Raw genomic sequence first — 12,864 nt, 5'->3', positions numbered from 1 at the left:
CCGTGGGCAAAGCCAGAGGGTGAGGGCTGGAGAGCCAGTAGGGGACCTGAGTCGCGATGCTCAGGCACCCCCCCTTTAACGCGCAAGCTTGATGAGATGTCGGCGCTCTACGTCCTCGGGTCCCGGCCCTCGAGCTGGTCTCAGCCGTCGCTGGTTTGCCGGGGCGCGATGTCGTGGGCAAAGCCAGAGGGTGAGGGCTGGAGAGCCGGTAGGAGCCCTGAGTCGTGATGCTCAAGCACCCCCCCTTTAACGCGCAAGCTTCCGACATCTAGGAAGAAGAGGTGCCACGGACAGGCACCAAATTACAAGCATGATGGGTCGAATGCATGGCCCGAAAATAAACACAAGAGGGATACACGCCGCTGGGTCTGACCCGAGCGACTTGGCGATGATGCAGCCCGAGGGGCGCCCCCAACAAAGTAAGCTAAAACACGAGCTAAAGGGATACACGCAGCAGGGACGAACCCATGCGGCCAGGGAATGATGCAGCCCTGAGGGCGCTCCCAGCTGGAAATGAAACTTGAAAGATGTCACCTGATAGTGTTGACGATGAAGGGGTGTTGAAGTAGCAGACGTAGCGGGCTGCGGGAGTCGATCCTCACGAGCCCCCGCGCCCAGGAGCCTCGGGAGGCTCCGGAGGCGCTGGTGGCTCCTCGCGGACCATCTCCATCTCCGCCAGGACTGCAGAACGCCTGGCCTCCTGAGCCTCCAGGATGCTCCTCATGAGGCGCTGGCGCACCACAACCGCGTTCGGCAAGCCGTAGGGCATGCGAACGTCGATGTGGGGTGGGCCTCCGTAGCGGCCCATGCGTGAGGGCCAGAAGCGCTCCTGAGAGGCGACTCGGTTGAGCCCTGGGATGTCGATGCAGACGCGCAGCCCGCCATTCTCACCTGGATGGGGAGCTGTGGCGGGTAAGCGGCGGCTGCCACTCATGACTCTTGACTCCTGCCACTCCTGTGTGATCTGACTGACGAACTCCTGAGGGTTTGGCCCTCCTTGCTTTGCTCCTTCCTGAGGGAAATGTGTTCTGAAACACGCCTCCAAGTGGTGCCCAAGCGCCTCCCTCGTGACCTTAGCAAGGCCGGTGGCCCTCCAGGTGGGAGCCCCCGAGCCCTGCTCGAGGAGGGCGCCAGGCGCGCCTCCCTATGCGATAGAAGGAGGTGCCCCCTGAGCAGGCGCAGACCCTGAGGGGCCTGCCTCCTGAGGGGTCGGGCCTGGCGATGTCTTCTTCTTCTTGGGGGCGGTCTCAGGGAGCCTCCCGATCCTGCGATGTGGGTCTTCAAGTGATGCAGCCTGAAAAGCTCATTCCAGGGAGCACACCGCGTCTCTTTCTTCACAAGGCACCGTGATGACCCCACCGCTTCCTGGCATCTTGAGGACGTTGTAGCCGTGATGAGTCACGGCCATGAACTTGGCGAGAGCTGGGTAGCCGAGGATGGCCTTGTACGGCAGGCGAATGTGGGCGACATCGAAGTCGATAAGCTTAGTGCGGTAGTTGTCGCACGCCCCGAAGGTGACAAGGAGGCGGACCTGCCCAATTGGAACCGTGGAGCCGTCGGTGACTCCGGAGAAGGGCTTGGTTGGCTGAAGCTGATCGTAAGGCACTTGGAGGTTGTTGAATGTCTCTACGGACAGGACGTTGAGCCCTGCCCCGCCATCGATGAGGGTCCTGGTGACTTGCACGTTGCTGATGACTGGGGAGCAAAGCATTGGGAGGACTCCGGCTGTGGCCGCGCACTTGAGCTGATCCGTTGAGCTGAACGTGATGGCACACGCCGACCACCTGAGGGGGCGCGTGGCTTCAAGCTTGGGGAGGACTGCATTCACTTCGCGGGCGAACTGCTTGAAGATGCGTTGAGAGGCTGGGGCTTAAGCTCCGCCCAGGATGCAGGCGATCGCGCACGGCTCCTTGAAGCCCCCATCCCCCTCGTCCTGATGATGGTCCTCATTTCTCCTTGGCTGCGGCGGCAGTGGACGGAGGCCTGCATTTCCTTGCGGGCGATCCTCGCGAGGCCAATCCCTCCAGTCTCCCTCGCGAGGCTGATCCTGCCAGCGATCCTCGCGAGGTCGGTCGCGCCACCCTTAGCGAGGGTCGCGGTCTTCCCAGCGTCCTGCGTTCCTTCCTCCTCCTCGGCCATAGCCGCGATAGTTGCGGTCGAGGCGTCGGCTGACTCTTCCTTCTCGCACGGCTCGGAGCTCTTGGCATTCGTTGGTGTTGTGGGTGTGGAGGTCGTGGTACACACAGTACCGGCTGCCCTTAAAATACTTGGGCTGATCTCTACCCCGCTTGGTGTCTGGTTCTGCCACGAGCATGGCAGCCCCCTTGCGCTTCACGTCCTTGTCCTTGGATTTCTTCTCTTCTGGGTTGGCGACTGGCAGCTTGAGGAGGGAAAGGCGTCCTTCCTGAGCCCTGGCGCACTTGGTTGCCAAGTTGAACAGCTCCAAGGAAGTGCATAGATCTTCATGCATCGCCAGCTCCTCCTTCATCTTGACGTCGCGCACGCCGTCGGAGAAGGCTGAGATGATGGCATCCTCGGTCACCTTGGGAATCTTGAGACGTGCTTTGTTGAAGTGCTGGATGTACTTCTGCAGGGTCTCCCCTAGTTGCTTCTTGATGCGGCGCATGTCGCTCACGTCAGAGAGCACACCGCGTATCTTTCTTCACAAGGCACCGTGATGACCCCACCGCTTCCTGGCATCTTGAGGACGTTGTAGCCGTGATGAGTCACGGCCATGAACTTGGCGAGAGCTGGGTAGCCGAGGATGGCCTTGTACGGCAGGCGAATGTGGGCGACGTCGAAGTCGATAAGCTCAGTGCGGTAGTTGTCGCACGCCCCGAAGGTGACAAGGAGGCGGACCTGCCCAATTGGAACCGTGGAGCCGTCGGTGACTCCGGAGAAGGGCTTGGTTGGCTGAAGCTGATCGTAAGGCACTTGGAGGTTGTTGAATGTCTCTACGGACAGGACGTTGAGCCCTGCCCCGCCATCGATGAGGGTCCTGGTGACTTGCACGTTGCTGATGACTGGGGAGCAAAGCATTGGGAGGACTCCGGCTGTGGCCGCGCACTTGAGCTGATCCGTTGAGCTGAACGTGATGGCACACGCCGACCACCTGAGGGGGCGCGTGGCTTCAAGCTTGGGGAGGACTGCATTCACTTCGCGGGCGAACTGCTTGAAGATGCGTTGAGAGGCTGGGGCTTAAGCTCCGCCCAGGATGCAGGCGATCGCGCACGGCTCCTTGAAGCCCCCATCCCCCTCGTCCTGATGATGGTCCTCATTTCTCCTTGGCTGCGGCGGCAGTGGACGGAGGCCTGCATTTCCTTGCGGGCGATCCTCGCGAGGCCAATCCCTCCAGTCTCCCTCGCGAGGCTGATCCTGCCAGCGATCCTCGCGAGGTCGGTCGCGCCACCCTTAGCGAGGGTCGCGGTCTTCCCAGCGTCCTGCGTTCCTTCCTCCTCCTCGGCCATAGCCGCGATAGTTGCGGTCGAGGCGTCGGCTGACTCTTCCTTCTCGCACGGCTCGGAGCTCTTGGCATTCGTTGGTGTTGTGGGTGTGGAGGTCGTGGTACACACAGTACCGGCTGCCCTTAAAAGACTTGGGCTGATCTCTACCCCGCTTGGTGTCTGGTTCTGCCACGAGCATGGCAGCCCCCTTGCGCTTCACGTCCTTGTCCTTGGATTTCTTCTCTTCTGGGTTGGCGACTGGCAGCTTGAGGAGGGAAAGGCGTCCTTCCTGAGCCCTGGCGCACTTGGTTGCCAAGTTGAACAGCTCCAAGGAAGTGCATAGATCTTCATGCATCGCCAGCTCCTCCTTCATCTTGACGTCGCGCACGCCGTCGGAGAAGGCTGAGATGATGGCATCCTCGGTCACCTTGGGAATCTTGAGACGTGCTTTGTTGAAGTGCTGGATGTACTTCTGCAGGGTCTCCCCTAGTTGCTTCTTGATGCGGCGCATGTCGCTCACGTCAGGTGACCGGTCGTGAGTACCTTGGAAGTTGGCAATGAAACGGGTGCGCATCTCGTCCCAGGAGGAGATCGTGCCTGGCGCCAGGTTCAGGAGCTAGGTGCGGGCCCCGTCCTTGAGTGCCATGGGAAACCAGTTCGCCATGACCTTCTCATCCCCGTTGGCGGCTTCGATGCCCAGCTCGTAGAGCTGGAGGAACTCCGCAGGGTCGGCTGTGTCGTCGTAGCGAGGAGGCAGGTCTGGCTTGAACTTGCAGGGCCACACGACGCTGCGCGGCCCGGCGGTGAAGGCGCGGCATCCTGCCGTGGCCACGGGAGGCCTCTGGTGAAGGGGAGCTTGGTCTTGCGGGCCCCCATGCGCTGCAGCTGGGAGCAGCGCGGGGTCTTGGCGCGCTGGGACAGGAGCGTGGTCGTGACGGACCGGAGTAGGGAGCAATCGAGCAGCTTCTTGGGGGCGAGGAACCTCTTGGCAGCTCCGCTCTTGCTGCGCTGGCGCCGGACGGGGTGGGTTCCGTCCAGGGGCCATGCGCCTTGGGGTCAGGGCGCCTTCTTGCGGAGGAGGCGGCTGAGGCGCCCTCGGCGCTTCATTGCCCGCTTGGGGCGGGGCGCGGTGCAGCGAGAAGGATGGCGCGGGGGAGCCCCCTGCGGCGCGGACGAGCTCGGCGACGCGGTCGAGCCACTCTTCGTAGACGTTGTCGACTGGGCGGTAGCGCAGGAGCTCGTTTGCCGCGATGAGCGCAGCCCGAGCCTCCATGGCCGCACGGGGCGCGCGGGACGAAGAACCAGCCGAGGCGAGCGAGGGAGTGGCAGTGCGGCCGTCTCGCCTCATGGATGGATGCTGGGACGATGCTTGCTGTTCATTCCCCGTCGGGCCGGTGGCGGCTTTGACAGCAGGCGACAGGGAACGGCGGGGTTGGCCGCTGACGAGGGCCGTCTGGGCGATGCGGGAAGCGAGAGCGGCTCGGCGGTCGGTGCGGGCCCGACGAGCGTCTGACATGGACGCGATGGTCGGTGAAGAAGAGGGTGGCGGATGGCGAATTCTGGCACACCCCTACCTGGCGCGCCAAATGTCGGATGTCGGGTTCCGGCAGACCCTGTAGGTTCGAACTCTGGGGTGCGCACGGAGATTTCACCCTCTGCCTACCTACACCTCACCGCCTCGCTATGATCTAAGCAATCAAAGGAACAACACAAGAGAGACAGAGTTTATACTGGTTCGGGCCACCATTGTGGTGTAATACCCTACTCCAGTGTGTGGTTTGGTGGATTGCCTCTTGGGCTGATGATGAACAATACAAGGGAGAATAGCCTCGCGAGGATCTATTCTTGGCTGGCGCGATGAACTGCTAGGTGGAGTTCAATCACTCTCGCTCTCTTGGTTTCCTGGTGAGGATTCTCTTGTCCCTCTATTGTCGTCGATGTCTGTTGTCCGTGAGTCCGTGAGTCCGTGATTCCGTGTCCTCTCTATTGTTGCTAGTCCTATTTATAGGCAAAGGCCCTAGGCCTCCTCCCAAATATTGAGTGGGAAGGTCGCCAACAATTGGCCATTTTGAAGGGGGACATCTAGTACACTTATCCTGACTAAAGTTGGTCTTCGCCTGCTAAAGGCTCTGGTGGTGACGCCGGCTTGGGCTCCACGATGGCCTCCATCCTGCCGTTCTGCTGGTCTTGGTCTTGTTGCACCAAAATGGATGCCTTTGCCTGATGCCCTCGCCTGCGCTTGCTCCCTTTGCACCAAAGAGGAAAGGGAGGACACTGCGCGGCCTGGCGCCCGCCTGGCGCCCTTGGTCGTCATGGCTTGCGTCATGGGCACCTCGTGAGGTACCCCACCTTGATCTCTCCGCCTCCTCGCGAGCCAGCCTGACGAGGCCGCGCCCGAGGAAGCCTCCTGTCGTCCGCCCCGCGAGGCTTGGCCCCTCGCGAGGGTCTTGAGCTCATGCTGATGAAGATGGGCCATGTTGGGCCGCCCCTTGAGCCACGCCGTAGGCCGCAGGCAGGCAAGTCTGGGGACCCCCATTCCCAGAACACCGACACAAACCCCGTGATACAATATGCTTTATCAGACATCAACCTCCTTATATCTTCCTCAAAGCAACCACCATACTTACCTATCATGGCATTTCCGTAGCCATTCCGAGATATATTGCCATGCAACTTCCATCATCATCATCATATACATGACTTGAGCATTCATTGTCATATTGCTTTGCATGATCGTAAGATAGCTAGCATGATATTTTCATGGCTTTTCCCTTTTTTGATGTCATTGCTACGCTAGATCATTGCACATCCCGGGACACCGCCAGAAGCATTCATATAGAGTCATATCTTTGTTCTAGTATTGAGTTGTAATATTGAGTTGTAAGTAAATAAAAGTGTGATGATCATCATTATAGAGCATTGCCCCATCAAAAAGGAGAGGCCAAAGAAGCCTAAATAAAAAAAGGGGGCCAAAGAAGCCTGCCCCCCCAAAAAAGAGAAGGGGCCATGTTACTATCCTTTTACCACATTTGTGCTTCAAAGTAGCACCATGTTATTCGTATAGAGAGTCTCTTGAGTTATCACTTTCATATACTAGTGGGAATTTTCATTATAGAATTTGGCTTGTATATTCCAATGATGGGCTTCCTCAAATGCCCTAGGTCTTCATGAGCAAGCAAGTTGGATGCACACCCACTTAGTTTTCAGTTTGAGCTTTCATACACTTATAGCTCTAGTGCATCCGTTGCATGGCAATCCCTACTCCTCACATTGACATCAATTGACGGGCATCTCCATAGCCCGTTGATTAGCCGCGTCGATGTGAGACTTTCTCCCTTTTTGTCTTCTCCACATACACCCCCACCATCATATTCTATTCCACCTATAGTGCTATATCCATGGCTTGCGCTCATGTATTCCGTGAGGGTTGAAAAAGCTGAAGTGCGTTAAAAAGTATGAAGCAATTGCTCGGATTGTCATCGGGATGGTGCATGATGGGAGCATTTTGTGTGACGAAAACGAAGCATGGCCAAACTATATGATTTTGTAGGGATAAGCTTGCTTTGGCCATGTTGTTTTGGAAAGTCATAATTGCTTTATTAGTATGCTCGAAGTACTATTGTTTTTATGTCAAATGATAGACTATTGCTTTGAATCACTCGTGTCTTAATATTCATGCCATGATTAGACAAATGATCAAGATTATGCTAGGTAGCATTCCACATCAAAAATTATCTTTTTATCATTTACCTACTCGAGAACGAGAAGGAATTAAGCTTGGGGATGCTGACACGTCTCTGTCATATCTATAATTTTTGATTGTTCCATGCCAATATTATTCAACTTTCACATACTTTTGGCAACTTTTTTTGGGACTAACATATTGATCCAGTGCCCAGTGCTAGTTCCTGTTTGTTGCATGTTTTATGTTTCGCAGGAATCAATGCGAGATGGTACCCGAGGTGTCCACGAGGGTTACCCACGCCACCACTCCAGGTGGGCACGCCCCCCACCCTCGTGGGCCCCTTGTAAGGCGGTTGATGCTCTACTTTGGCCGCAAGAAAGCTAATTTTTGGGAAAATATCTGGGCGAAGTTTTCAATCCAATCGGAGTTACGGATCTCCAGATACAAAAGAAACGGTGCCAGGGCAGAATCCCAGAACGCAGAAATAGAGAGAGACAGAGAGATAGATCCAATCTCGGAGGGGCTCTCGCCCCTCCCACGCCATGGGAGCCAAGGACCATAGGGGAAACCCTTCTCCCATCTAGGGAGGAGGTCAAGGAAGAAGAAGAAGAAGTGGGTCTCTCTCCCCCTTGCTTTCGATGGCGCCGGAGCACTGCCGGGGGCCATCATCATCACCGCGATCTACACCAACACGTCCATCATCTTCACCAACATCATCATCACCTTCCCCCTTCTATATTCAGCGGTCCACTCTCCCGCAACCCGATGTACCCTCTACTTGAACATGGTGCTTTATGCTTCATATTATTATCCAATGATGTGTTGCCATCCTATGATGTCTGAGTAGATTTTCGTTGTCCTATCGGTGATTGATGAATTGCTATGATTGGTTTGAATTGCATGTTTTATTATTAGTGTTGTCCTATTGTGCCCTCCGTGTCACGCAAGCGTGAGGGATTCTCGTTGTAGGGTTTGCAATATGTTCATGATTTGCTTATGGTGGGTGGCATGAGTGACAGAAGCACATACCCGAGTAAGTAGGTTGTTTGCGTATGGGATAAAGGGGACTTGATACTTTAATGTTATGGTTGGGTTTTACCTTAATGATCTTTAGTATTCGCGGATGCTTGCTAGAGTTCCAATCATAAGTGCATATGATCCAAGAAGAGAAAGTATGTTAGCTTATGCCTCTCCCTCAAATAGAATTGCAATAGTGATTACCAGTCTAGTAAAGTAGTCAATTTCTTAGGGACAATTTCACAACTCCTACCACCACTTTTCCACACTCGCTATATTTACTTTATTGGTTCTTTATCTAAACAGCCCCTACTTTTTATTCATGTGCTCTTTATTATCTTGCAAACCTATCCTATCACACCTACAAAGTACTTCTAGTTTCATACTTGTTCTAGGTAAGGAGAACACTAAGCGTCCGTAGAGTCGTATCAGTGGCAGTAGGACTTGAGAGAATATTTGTTCTACCTTTAGCTCCTCGTTGGGTTCGACACTCTTACTTATCGAAAGAGGCTACAATTATCCCCTACACTTGTCGGTTATCAGCCCGTTAACAACCTGCTATATATTTGGGCTCAAAATCAGCCCCATGTGGTTTCGGCCTGTTAACGACCCATTCAAGGGATGGGCCAATTTTCAGGATGTACGTCTATCCGACTTTTAGCGACCCATTTAAGTGTTGGGCCAATTTTCAACTTGGTGTGTCTTTCAGCCCGTTAACGGCCCATAAATGAGTTGGGCCATTTGCAGTTGGACCTGAGTCTTGGCCTCTTAACAGCCCATGCTCTTCATGACCAATACTAGCCCGGTTACTCTTTCGGCCTGCTAAAGACCCACACCACAGTTGGGCTATATAAAGTCTGACCTGACTTTCGGCCTCTTAGTGGCCCATGCTCTTCATGGTCCAGTACGAGCCTGCTGTCTCTTTCGGCCTGCTGAAGGCCCAAAATATAGTTGGGCCATAAATAGCCCGACCTTAGTATCGGCCTGTTAATGGCCCGTGATGTCAAATGGGCCCACTTATTGCTCGCTCCGATGTCGGCATGTTAATGACCCGGGAGGTAACAAGGCTGAGCATTAATTGTTGGCTCGTTTCAATTATAGCGGCCCAATTGTGCTTTCGGCCTGGTTATGGCCCATTAACTTAATGGGCTAGCTAAAGTTCAAACATGTTAGTTGGACCAAATAGATAACATTGATTCCAGCCCAGCTATAATTTCAGCCCATTACGACGAGCAATTATGGACAGAACAAAAACCGATCAATCAAAGGCCTATGAGAATTTTAGCCCATGCGAGTCCATTAGGGAAGCCCATTAAGGGCAGTGGGCCACTTCCTTCATATAGGGCCCACGACCGTTCTTGCTAACTAATAATTTCCCTGCTTTTTTGCCTTCCTAGTGACCAGTTAGCTGGAATGCGAGGCGCACTAAGAAAATGTACGGCATACAAGGAAAAAAGTTGCTCATCCAGCATATATTACAGGAAACTACATCCACTGGGCAATCAAAGATTTATGCTAGTGCAAATAAATAAGAAGAACTTAATGATCTACAACCTCACAATCTGCAACCTCGGCGCGATGACGCCCATAAGCATGTGAGCAAGTTCTTCCTTCTTTGCTACACTGCCTCTGAAAACATTGATCAGTTATTGTTGCGTAAGAATGTGCACCTCTGATTAGTCCATGATTTCCTTGATTTCTTCAGCCAGTAATTCATTCACAAACATACATTTTTTCGTTGGATTCGAGACAGAGGAAACTCAACATATTCAGATGGCGATTTTGGCAGGCTTGTATTATTGATAGTGGAGAGTGTGTTGACCACTGCATCATGACATAAATTAGGAGGGGAACCGAATAGATTAATCAAGATTTATTGCCATATTACCAAGCCTAGATTTCTTGGAAGGAAACAATGGGGTTGCCTTGCCGTTTTCAGAGTTTGTCTTCTTATCTTCAGCAGCCTGCACCAAATTAACACACTAGCATTGTTATCATTGGCCAAGTCAGATAATAGGAAAGCAACATTGACACAATGAATGTTTGGGCAACCAGACCACACCAGCCTACACCAAATTAACACAATATGGCATAGCTATCATCAGCCGGGTAAGATAATAGGAAAGCAACATTGACACAATGAATGATTGCGCAACCAGAACAACACTACAATTTAGTAATGTGCAAGATATGAGATAGTACACTCATGCATCTCAGTATGCAAAACTACCAGGCAATTTTTCTTACAAAAATTAACATTGTCGCCTTTAGTTATACATTTTGCTAGAGGTAAATTTAGATCAGATAAAGGTTGGATTCACGCCGATTAACAAAATACATGTTGATGTAAAAATTTAGTGATATACAACATGTACTTAAATCAGCATTGGAGCACAGAGAATTCCCACAAGATACTTTCCTCAAACACGATCCCACTTTAGAAAGTCTTCTATCGTTTAAGCTTATTTTCTAAAAGTGAGATGGGTAAGAAACACGTAGAAAATATGATCTGAATGCTATAAAATTTCATGATGTGAGGAAACACACACATGCTTTTTAGAATGGAGTTGACATATTTTTGCTGGACTAGAGTGGACTAGTTCTTTGGCCAATTGAATCTTCTTATTATCAGTAGGAGTTAGGTTTCTCTGTGCTGAAGAAGTATCTATGAACACTGGAGTTGGTTTACTATCTCCTGGTGTTTCGATCTTTTGCAAAGACCTTGTTTGTAACCCTCAGATTCTAACATAGTCGTCTTCCCCTTGCATGCCTTATGTAGAAGAATGGTGCTTCAGTTATAAAACATGCTACAATAGAGAGATGGAATAGGTACTGAAGAATAGAAAGGCATGACATATTGACATGTATTCCCTCCATCCGGAAATTAATGGATGTGTCTAAGCGTATTTCAGTTCTAGATACATCCATTTTTATCCATTTCTGCGACATGTAATCCGGATGGAGGGAGTATGATGTAAGAGCTAGGGATACAACAGGAAACAAGAGTAAAAAAACTCTAGTTGAATGTAAAACTGTATGATAACGGAATACATATAGAAAACACTAAGGCAACATATGTGTGTATGATTGGGAAACTAAGATGGCATTACAACAGACCACTAGAACAACACTTCAATGTAAAAAAAACATGGTATGGTAGACAGATGAAGTACATACTGATGAATAACAATGCATAAGATATTCAGAAGCATGATGTCCAAACTAAGCAGATGGCATTGCGACAGAGTAGAATGATAGTACTTGAATTTGAAAACATGTTATCATGAATGAAATAGGTACTGAAAAACAGGATGGCATGACATATTTACATGCATGATCAGTAGGCTAAGCACATGGCACTGCAACAGAGTAGATGCACCCTAGGTAGGGATGGCACCCGCAGGGTTTGCGTACGGGTGGAGCCACCCCATACCTTTACCCATCCTATTTCAGCTTACCCATACCCACTAGTGGGTATAATTTTTTCCCATACCCATCACCCGATAGGGTAAATGGGTACCCGCGGGTAAAAATACCCACGTTAGTGTAACATAAATTTGAGCATCACATAATCATAGACAACAATATAAGATCATAATTTATAAAAAACAGAACATAATAACATCAATACATACTTGTAAACTACAACACATCATAAACAACAACACATTCTATAAACATCAACACTTCCTTGTAAACAACAACACATCAAAAATATTAACATATAGTCATAAAGAGTAGTACAAAGTCATACATTTTAAATTCACAAACTCACGACAAAGTTTCAAGGTAATTTATCTGTATTCGTTAGATTTTATAAGGGTACATGGGTATGCGGGTATGGGTAATATGATCCCATACCCATACCCACTCTACCCGATGGGTTTGAGAATTTCCTACATATATACCCATAGGTAACTTTTTGTCCTATACCCTTACCCTAATAGGGTTTTTACCCATAGGGTACGTGGGTAATAGGTACCCATTGCCATCCCTAACTCCAGGACATCATATGCATGTTGTTCCCATATCACGGGCAAAGTTAGAGAAAGGACCTTGTGGGGTGAATAGGATTTGGCATCTTCCTACAAGTCTTTTGAAGAACTGCCTTTACATGTTCCATCATATTGGGTATCATTGACGTGAAGTTTGGTGGCCGTTACATTGCTCCGTGAGGTTCTTGTGGATATATCAGTGTGTGCAATTATATCTGGCATGCATGGAAGACAACTAGTAGTTAGATTTATGTAATGAGTGCTTGTAGGAGACGACATAAATAGTAGGACTGGGCTTAACTAGAAGCAACAGGTCTCAAAAACTAAAGGGAGAACACAGACCAAAGCTACATAATATGTATTGTTTGTACTCGAGATTAACAAGATGGCACACAGAAGTATTAAAGAACAACATAGGTAATACTAGGAGTGGTATAATCACCAGCCTGTGGGATAACATTGGCTGATGGATGATAACTATGGAACAACGTGCTACCTCTTGAGCATGCATTGGTTTTCCCTTGAAGAGGAAAGGGTGATGCAGCAAAGTTGCGTAAGTATTTCCCTCAGTTTTTGAGAACCAAGGTATCAATCCAGTAGGAGGCTACACTCAAATCCCTCGTACCTACACAAACAAATAAGAACCTTGCAACCGATAAAGGGGTCGTCAACCCTTCGTGGCCACTTGCAAAAGTGAGATCTGATAGAGATAATAAGATAAATA

Source organism: Triticum dicoccoides, chromosome 4B (assembly GCF_002162155.2).
Source record: "Triticum dicoccoides isolate Atlit2015 ecotype Zavitan chromosome 4B, WEW_v2.0, whole genome shotgun sequence".
In the NCBI taxonomy this organism is placed as follows: Eukaryota; Viridiplantae; Streptophyta; class Magnoliopsida; order Poales; family Poaceae; genus Triticum; species Triticum dicoccoides.
The sequence above is the reverse complement of the archived record's forward strand: the minus strand, read 5'-3'. Positions refer to the sequence as shown.